The sequence below is a fragment of the Rana temporaria genome, chromosome 3 (assembly GCF_905171775.1).
Source record: "Rana temporaria chromosome 3, aRanTem1.1, whole genome shotgun sequence".
NCBI lineage: Eukaryota > Metazoa > Chordata > Amphibia > Anura > Ranidae > Rana > Rana temporaria.
The window spans coordinates 461,552,398-461,561,376 of record NC_053491.1 but is presented as its reverse complement, the minus strand read 5'-3'; the positions used below and the strand labels follow the sequence as shown (position 1 = coordinate 461,561,376).

The following is an 8,979-nucleotide window of genomic DNA, read 5'->3' as shown; positions in this document are numbered from 1 at the left end:
CATTTTAAAGACATTTCTGGGAGACGACCACAACATACAGGGGTATACAATGTAATACTGACATATAATCACACAGTTTGGACTTGATGGACTTTTTTCAACCTCGCCTACTATGTAATTATGTAACTATGAAATTCTCAATTGTACTCACCCCTAAGGGGCAGATCCACAAAATAATTACGCCGGCGTATCTATTGATACGCCGGCGTAATTTTAAATTTCCCATCGTCGTATCTTTGTTGTGTATCCACAAAACAAGATACGACGGCATCTCGGGTCGATCCGAAGGGCGTACGTCTTAGTACGCCGTCGGATCTAAGGCCCCATACACACGATAGAATCCATCCGTTGAAAAATCCCAGCGAATGGGTTTCAGCGGATAGATCCTATGGTGTGTACACTCCAGCGGATCTTTTTCCGCGGATATTTTTCCCCTGGGATGGATTCCAGCAGATCGAATATTTGCTGACATGCTAAACAAATCTATCCGCTGGAATCCATCCCAACGGATGGATCCGCTGGTCTGTATAGACTCACCGGATCCATCCGTCCGAAGGGATCCCCCGCATGCGTCGTAATGATTCGACGCATGCGTGGAATTCCTTATATGACAGCGTCCCGCACGTCGCCGCGTCATTATCGCGGCGCCGGCGCGACACGTCATCGCCAGAGGATTTCGGCGCGGATTTCAATGCGATGGTGAGTACACTCCATCGCATGGAAATCCGCGGAAATCCTCGAGAGGATTTATCCGTGGAAACGGTTCGCTGGACCGTATCCGCGGATAAATCCTCCCGTGTGTATGGGGCCTAAGATGCAATTTTTCGGCGTCCGCTGCGTGGCGTTTCCGTCGAATTCCGCATCGAGTATGCAAATTAGCTAGTTACGCCGATCCACGAACGTACGTCCGGCCGGCGCATTTTTTTACGTCGTTTGCGTTCGGCTTTTTCCAGGGTATATTTAAAGCTACTGTTATGAGGCGTACGCAATGTTAAAGTGGAGGTTCACCCTTTAAAAAAAATTCTGACATCACATGGAGTCGAGCCATCCTACCGACAGAATGCCGGTGGGTTTTTTTTTTTCTCAGCACATACCTCGTTATCACGATTTTCACCTCACGGCAATCTCGCGGGAGTGGGCGTTCCCAAGCACTGCCTGTGATTGACAGAACCCGAACGTCGGTGCGCAGGCGCCGTATAGAGCCGCACCGACGTTCGGGTTTTTTCGGCAACCTGTGACGCGCAGTATGCGCTGTTCGGAAGCCTTTCAATCACAGGCAGTGCTTGGGAATGCCCACTCCCCCGGGATTGCCGTGAGGTGAAAATCGCACATAACGAGGTATGTGCTGAGAAAAAAAAAAACACTGGCATTCTGTCGGTAGGATGGCTCGACTCTGTGTGATGTCAAAATTTTTTTTGAGGGTGAACCTCCACTTTAAGTATGGCCGTCGTTCCCACGTAGAATTTTGAAATTTTTACGTCGTTTGTGTAAGTCGTTCGCGAATAGGGATTTGCGTAGAATGACGTCACCGACAATTGGCTTGTTCCGGGTTAATTTCGAGCATGCGCACTGGGATACCCCCACGGACGGCGCATGCACAGTTAAAAAAAAAACGTTGTTTACGTCGGGTCACGACGTATTTACATAAAACACGCCCCCATCACAGAGATTTGAATGCCGCGCCGTTACGCCGCCAAAGATACACTACGCAAATTCTTTGAGGATTCGAAAAAAAAAGGTAAGTTACGGCGGCGTAGTGTATCTTATATACGCTACGCCCGGCGCAATAATGCGCCGTTGTACGTGGATCTACCCCTAAGCCTTTAAACTCTCTCCTTCTTACAACGTGGTGCTAAAGCTGAAATTTCACGTTCAAGATGCTCTTACAAGTGATTAATGACCGGTACACTTTACTGTTTACTGGGAGGAGACCATTACTATCAGCACTAGGGTGGAAAGTGTGCTGGTACAATGGGGACATTTGTTCCTTTCACTTTTATATTCTTGTGACACTTCTCCATACCTCTGCCAAGTGTGACCACAGGACCATTTGGAGCCAAAACCATGAGAACTGTGGAGTTGGGTGTTTCCCAGAGCACTGTGTAGAATTAACACAAAACTGCCAACTACTGAGTCAATGTCACCTTCATTTATTGTCCTGGGATGGTCAAAAAGACGTGTGGTCAATGGAGAGAGGAGCCACTCCTGTCATGTTGCCTATCTATTTCTAACGCCTCTGAAGTCTTTGATGCCTTATCTACAGGTCTGGAGCTGCTAGTGTACTGTACATTTTCAGAAGTGGGCACTATCTGCTGGAAGAATGCCAGACGCAGAAAATGATTAAAACTTTCACATAGCTCAGAAATTATGACTATTGCCGCGTACACACACTCGGAATTTTCAACAACAAATGTTCGATGGGAGCTTTTTGTCGGAAATTCCGACCGTGTGTAGGCCCCATCGGACATTTTCTATCTGAAGTTCCAACAACAAAAATTTGAGAGCTGGTTCTCAAATTTTCCGACAACAAAATCCATTGTCGTAAATTCCGAGCGTGTGTAGACAATTCCGACGCACAAAATTCCATGCATGCTCTGAATCAAGTACGAAACGGAAGCGCTCGGTCTGGTAAAACTAGCGTTCATAATAGAGATAGCACATTCGTCACGTTGTATCGGACTGAAAAGCACAAAGCTGAAAAACGCAAATCTTCTCTCATCAAACGTCTACTAACACGAGATTAGCAGAATGAGCCCAAAGGGTTGCGCACTTGGTATGGAACTTCCGTTTTATTGTGCCGTTGTACGCGCCGTACGTGACCATGTTCTTGACGTTCGCAATTTCCGACAACATTTGTGTGACCGTGTGTATGCAAGATAAGTTTGAGCCAACATCCGTTGTAAATTTATTGACGGTTTTGTTGTCGGAATGTCCGATCGTGTGTATGCGGCATGTTTTGCCCTCTGTGGTCAATTATCACTTAAATCACCACAGTCCATATGAATTCAGGGTTCTTGTACATATTCTTGAATTTCTGTTCAACGGGGCTGGATGGAGTCCACAGAGCAGGCTTCCAGCCCTTAGGAACGGGTTGAAGATATTTTCTGTGTCAGATTTCACCTACATGTGCAAAGACCATACAGATGCAAAACAGGTTGGCATACAGGCCCCTTGACCAATTACATTAAGGTTAGTGTGGAGGTTGCAACCAGGGCAATGGCAGCTGGTGCTAAAAAAATTTGGGGGGCGCAAACAGAAAAAAAAAAACAATTGCAGCCTCACTGTGCCCATCAAATGCAGCCACTGTGCCCATCAAATGCAGCCACTGTGCCATCAATTGTCACCACTGTGCCATGCCATCAAACACAGCCACTGTGCCATGCCATCAAACGCAGCCACTGTGCCATCAATTGTCACCACTGTGCCATGCCATCAAATGCAGTCACTGTGCCATGCCATCAAAAGCAGCCACTGTGCCATCAATTGTCACCACTGTGCCATGCCATCAAACGCAGCCACTGTACCATGCCATCAAACGCAGCCACTGTGCCATCAATTGTCACCACTGTGCCATGCCATCAAACGCAGTCACTGTGCCATGCCATCAAACACAGCCTCTGTGCCATCAATTGTCATCACTGTGCCATGCCATCAAACGCAGACACTGTGCCCATCAATTGTTGCCACTGTGCCAATTGTCGCCACTGTGCCCTTTAATTGTCACCACTGTGCCCTTTAATTGTCGCCACTGTGCCAATTGGTGCCACTGTGCCCTTTAATTGTCGCCACTGTGCCCATTGTCGCCCCGGTGCCCATTGATGCCACTGTGCCCTTTAATTGTCGCCACTGTGCCCATTGTCACCACTGTGCACATTGTCGCCGCTGTGCCCTGTAAAATGACTCTACCCCCCCCCCCCCCGCCCGGCACTTACCTTTCTGGGGGTCAGCCATCCTCCTTCCACATCCCTCGATGTCTTCTCCCGCCCTCGATGACGCTTCAGCCAATCAGAACCGGTGAACCTGATTGGCTGAGACGCCTGTCAGTCTTATCCAAGGAACGCATGGGGGGTGCGTTCCTTGGATAAGCATTTAGAAGCCGACTACAGCCTGAGGGCTGTACTCAGAAAGCCTATCAGAGCTGCTGGCCAAACAGCTGCCGTTATTCAGGTGGCCGGCGCTCGCCATCCGGCCATCTGAATAGTCGGCGGCAGCGGCGAAAATACATAGATTCATGCAATGCATGAATCTATGTATTTCAGTGGCTGTGTGAGAGCCAGATTGGGCGGCGCTCCGGCGCCCTCTATGGACGAACCGCCACTGAACCAGGGTCAGGCCCCATTGGTGTCCCATTGTGATGGGTGCTTTGCTTCTATCAGTTTTGGTGTATTATACATGTATGGCAATACTTTGCATTAACAAATTCAAATCTACTATTAGATTGGGTGCCTACTGGTAAATGGGGGGGGGGGGGGGGGGGTGTGAAGGGAAATCTTTCTTCTTTTTAATTTTATGATAGGATACAATGAGGGGGGGACGGGAAGGAATTTCCTTCACACCCTAATATCCTTCCAAGTTTGTTATATTGCTAAATGCCTATTCCTGGCCTTTTTGACAATGGAAATAAGTTGGTACTTTCCTAGTCATAAAATAGTTCTTTTGAAAATCTATAAAAGGCAGGCACTGCTGAGAGTTGAACTCAGGATCTCCTGTTTACGAAACAGGCGCTTTAACCAACTAAGCCACAGCGCCAGGTAGCAAAATTCTGTAATGACAGCATGTACAAAAATGAGCAATGTTTGCTTTACTATAGTCTGTCAGCAAGGGAGGTTTTTGGGGGGGATTTTTACGGGTGCCAGCAAAAAGTAGTAATTTCAATACTCTATTGCTACAGATAAAACATAGTTTGAAATATTGGCTATAGGTTGTGTGCACAAGTACAGTAAAACATCTAGACTTCAAAACAGATTTTTACTCAACAAAGGCATTGGAGTGATTGTCCCGACATGTTTCGCCACTCAGGGCTTCCTCAGGGGAAGTTTTTAAAGCCACTTAGATGTAACACTGCATAGAACAAAACGCAGTTAAAACCATTCATAGACTTATAATACAAACACAAATTACAAATAGTAAAATATAGTAAAAAATTAAAATAAACTGTCGACCGCCATGCTCCCTCGTAATCGCTCACCCATATGATGATCTTTTTGCCTGCAGCTCAATGTCAGGTCAGAAAGAAATACCGTTAATGGATAACACACATGGGAGAATGCCAAGAAAGGGTCCGAAAAGATTATTCGGCTGAAATCTATCCAACAGAGCATTGTGGAAATTGATTAATAATACTCCAAGTGAAAAATTGAGGTCACTCAACTAGGGAGCAAGGGTTTATGTGAAAAATAGTAAAAGAGAGGAGAAAGAGAGGAGGGGAGAGGAAGTGGGAAACTGGGATGAAAATTGGAGGGGGGGTGTTTTACTGTACTTGTGCACACAACCTATAGCCAATATTTTTAACTATGTTTTGTCTGTAGCAATAAAATCTCTGTTATTTTACACTTTGGAGTATTGAAATTACTACTTATTGCTGGCACCCATAAAAATCCCCCCCCCCCAAAAAAAACTCCCTTGTCTACATATATTTACAGTAGGGCTGTGCAAATTAACTTATAATTAATCGATTAATCTTAAATTTTTTTGATCGATTAAAATTCTTTTGATTGGTACTCACCTCGCCGCCAGCTTCTGGGCCTTCAGGGAGTTCCGTCGGAGATCCAGTAACGTCACAGACACTGGCGGGGCTTGCCGTGTCCATCTGAAGGGCTCCTTTGCTGTGCCTTCATATCTGCATGCCGGAGGGACCTTACTATCTGCCACACGCAAGGGCTGTTACACTTCCCTCTATCACTTCCCTCTATCAACCTGGGATTCTACAGACATTCACTGGGAGTTGTGATGGTTCCCTTCATGGGACATCTACATGCCGACGGACTGATGTTAACCTCTCCTCATCTGGATTCAGCAGTGGTATCGTTGTACACATTTTTATACCAGTATCATACTTAGCTACATGTTTTTATGACTGCTTTTGGTAACGTTTGGTATTACTCGCACCATTTTTACAGTTTATGTAGCTATATCGATTTTATCTCCAGTGCAATATTTATTTTGTTACCTACTTGAAGACTATAAAAGTTTTAATGCTATTCCCATCAAACGCTGCCTTTGTGTGTTTTTTGTATCCTGCTATCCATTTTTCAGTGGTTGGTAGCTGCACTGAGAATCAGCCTGCAAGGAGATCAGCTAAAAGTAGTTGGATCTGTATGTGCGTTATAATTATTCAAAATTAGTCGATTAATCGATTAAAAAAACAAAACGATTAATCGAACAGAAATGTTTTGATCAGTAACAGCCCTAATTTACTGGGATGTTGGTGTCATTTCTTTGACATTGTCACCTATCCATATCACTATCCTTTACTCTTCATAGTTTGACAGCCTTTTTCAATTTTTTTGTCACAGAGTAACCCTTGAAATATTTTTCAGGTCTTGAGGAATCCTTGCTAAAATTAAATTTTTGGGAATCAGTGGGAACAAAAAAATCCCCTTACATTGGTGGCTACTGGGAACAATGCCCCCTTATAGGGCAGCTGCTAGCTTATTCACAACCGTCGGGCGTAGAGTGGACATGAAAGTATGTTTGGTTTTTGAGGTTAAAAAATAGAGGAATATTCAGACATCCTGCCATATGCTAGTATTTCTTGGAGGAAGACAAGAGTGAATGGTAAAGAAAATCCAACCCATAAGCTTGGGAATGTCTCCTATGATTGTGTAGAACCGACCAGCACAAAAAAAATTCAGTCTTCCCATTTATATTGAATATTATCTTATGTCTGTGGACCCCACCAATCAAAAAAGAAGTTTCTTGGAAAAACATAGAGCTCCTCTGTACTGTAATTTAGGAATGTTACCTATTTCGAGGACTGGATGACTAGAAAAGTCTTTGTTCCTGACACCAAAAAAAACAAGACATTTGTCTCTCTAGAAGTGTGTCCGTACCATTGGACACACGTCTAAAAAGACAGACAGAGTTCACAGTATTCATCGTAGAAAAAAGAAAATGAATGCAGACACCACATCTAAGGACTAGTAAACTGATTTGACTACATTTGGGTTTTCAATACACTTTAACCATTTAAATATGCATTGGGAATAGACATAAGTAAGTCGATGGGGTGCATTCATGATGCAGCCCACATTGTTTTTTGGTCTACCGATGATGAACATGAATGATGTGAGTGAGCAAATATGCCTGTTTAGACAGTAAAGGTAGAAGCAGCAGCTAGTGTTGGCTTCATCATTTTTTGGTGCACATATACTCTTTCAGCACAATATTTATTTTATAATAAATTATAATTTTATAATAAAAGAATGTTTATTTGTATGTACTGAAGGACAAATGGATGTGGTTCCTGATAAGAGACAGTCCCTCCAAATAAGGGAGAACTGTGGGCTATTGAAATGTTGGACAGTAAATCAAACAGTAAACAGCCATATAACAAAAGGACAGAAGTGTCGGGAAAGTGTGTCTAGGTGATGGTAAGCGGTGCCCACACTTCTGTCTGACACCTCTACAGTTGGAGGCCATAATGACACCACAAAAAGCTCTGGGAACATCATAGGGACCTCAGGAGAAGATCTGGTTTGTAACCCAGAAAAATACTTAACTATGCTGTGTAACTGAAAAGGTGATGTGAATCCGCGCCACGGAAAAAACTTTAAAATATAGGCTACAGGAAGGACGGTGAAATAAGTGCAAATAAATTAAAATATAAAGAATAAAGAATGTCAGTTACAGTGGCTGCCCCTACAAATGTACCCCACCGAGGTGGGATATGGATATGAAAAAAGGAGATTAATAGGTGATGGCGCCTGCTGTGTGAATCATACCATAAATGTGCTGGTGCTAATTTAGTTACTTAAGTGAGATATAAATACTTAGTGAAAATAAAATAAATTGGTTAAATTAGATTAAATGAATAAATAACATGAATAAAATAATTGATGGTGAATAAATATGTCACATATGAAATCTGATAATGACCAATACATGCATAAAGTCCAAATAATATTTAACGTGCTGGATAGTTGATACTCTAAAACATAGTGCTGCAATATAAAGTGCTAATTAGTCCGTGCAAAGGTGCTGCATGCCACTCTTGATAAGATACTCTGTGCACCCTTCCTCTGTGCTCAGGTATTTCCCGCACTCACCAGATTAAATCCCCCTTCTGGGGTAGCAAGCATCCACAGTGTACGCCCTGTGCTGCGCTCTGGCAAATCTTTACTTGTCCCCCTGTATATAGCTTTGTTTCCAGAAACCACTCAAAAGAAGGAAAAAGGATGCCCAAATAGTGTGATACCGTTTTAAAAAATCTGATGTTTATTAATTAAAATCGCTGGGTACTCACATTTCATGAAAACAAATCAGATGTTGTATGTACTCGTGGAAGTGTTGTAACAGCGTGCGTCCGCTCGACCGGTTTCGTTGTGATGACGTCGTCTGGAGCGTGCAGGCTGTTACACCCACTTCCCTATTTATGTATTTTCACCTTGCGTGGCTATTGTCCAGCGCCATATTTGTGGAGGTTTTGCAGACCGTAGTCTGCATATAACCTATGCCAATTATGCTCCTCAATGTCTACACTTGGCGCAATGTGAAAGATAAACATATAAATCCTAATTTACACATTTGCAGATATCAAAAACGTATATATATTAGATGTTTTTAAACAACGTATATATATTAGATGTTTTTAAACACAGGATCCACTAGCTGTTAAATGAGAAAGAATAATATTAAAGGGAGTATATGTTTGAAAACGATAGCTAGTTATCAGCAGTGTATTAACTAATAGGTGATATGTTACACAGAAGTATTCACCCTTACTGCTGCTGCGTGACTATACAGTTCAAAAGGAGGTAT

The 8,979-nt window shown here is 43.4% G+C and overlaps 1 long non-coding RNA gene and 1 other non-coding gene across 2 annotated transcripts in view; both read right to left on the bottom strand.

Moving 5' to 3' along the window:
- Positions 1–8,546, bottom strand: part of LOC120933531 — a 61,428-nt gene extending 52,882 nt beyond the window's left edge. The window contains exon 1 of the long non-coding RNA XR_005748104.1: positions 8,465–8,546. This is a non-coding gene — a long non-coding RNA (uncharacterized LOC120933531). The remainder of the gene's footprint in view (positions 1–8,464) is intronic.
- On the bottom strand, positions 4,676–4,749 carry TRNAT-CGU. The gene has a single exon. It is a non-coding gene; the product is annotated as a tRNA-Thr (tRNA).
- Positions 8,547–8,979: the final 433 nt, after the last annotated feature.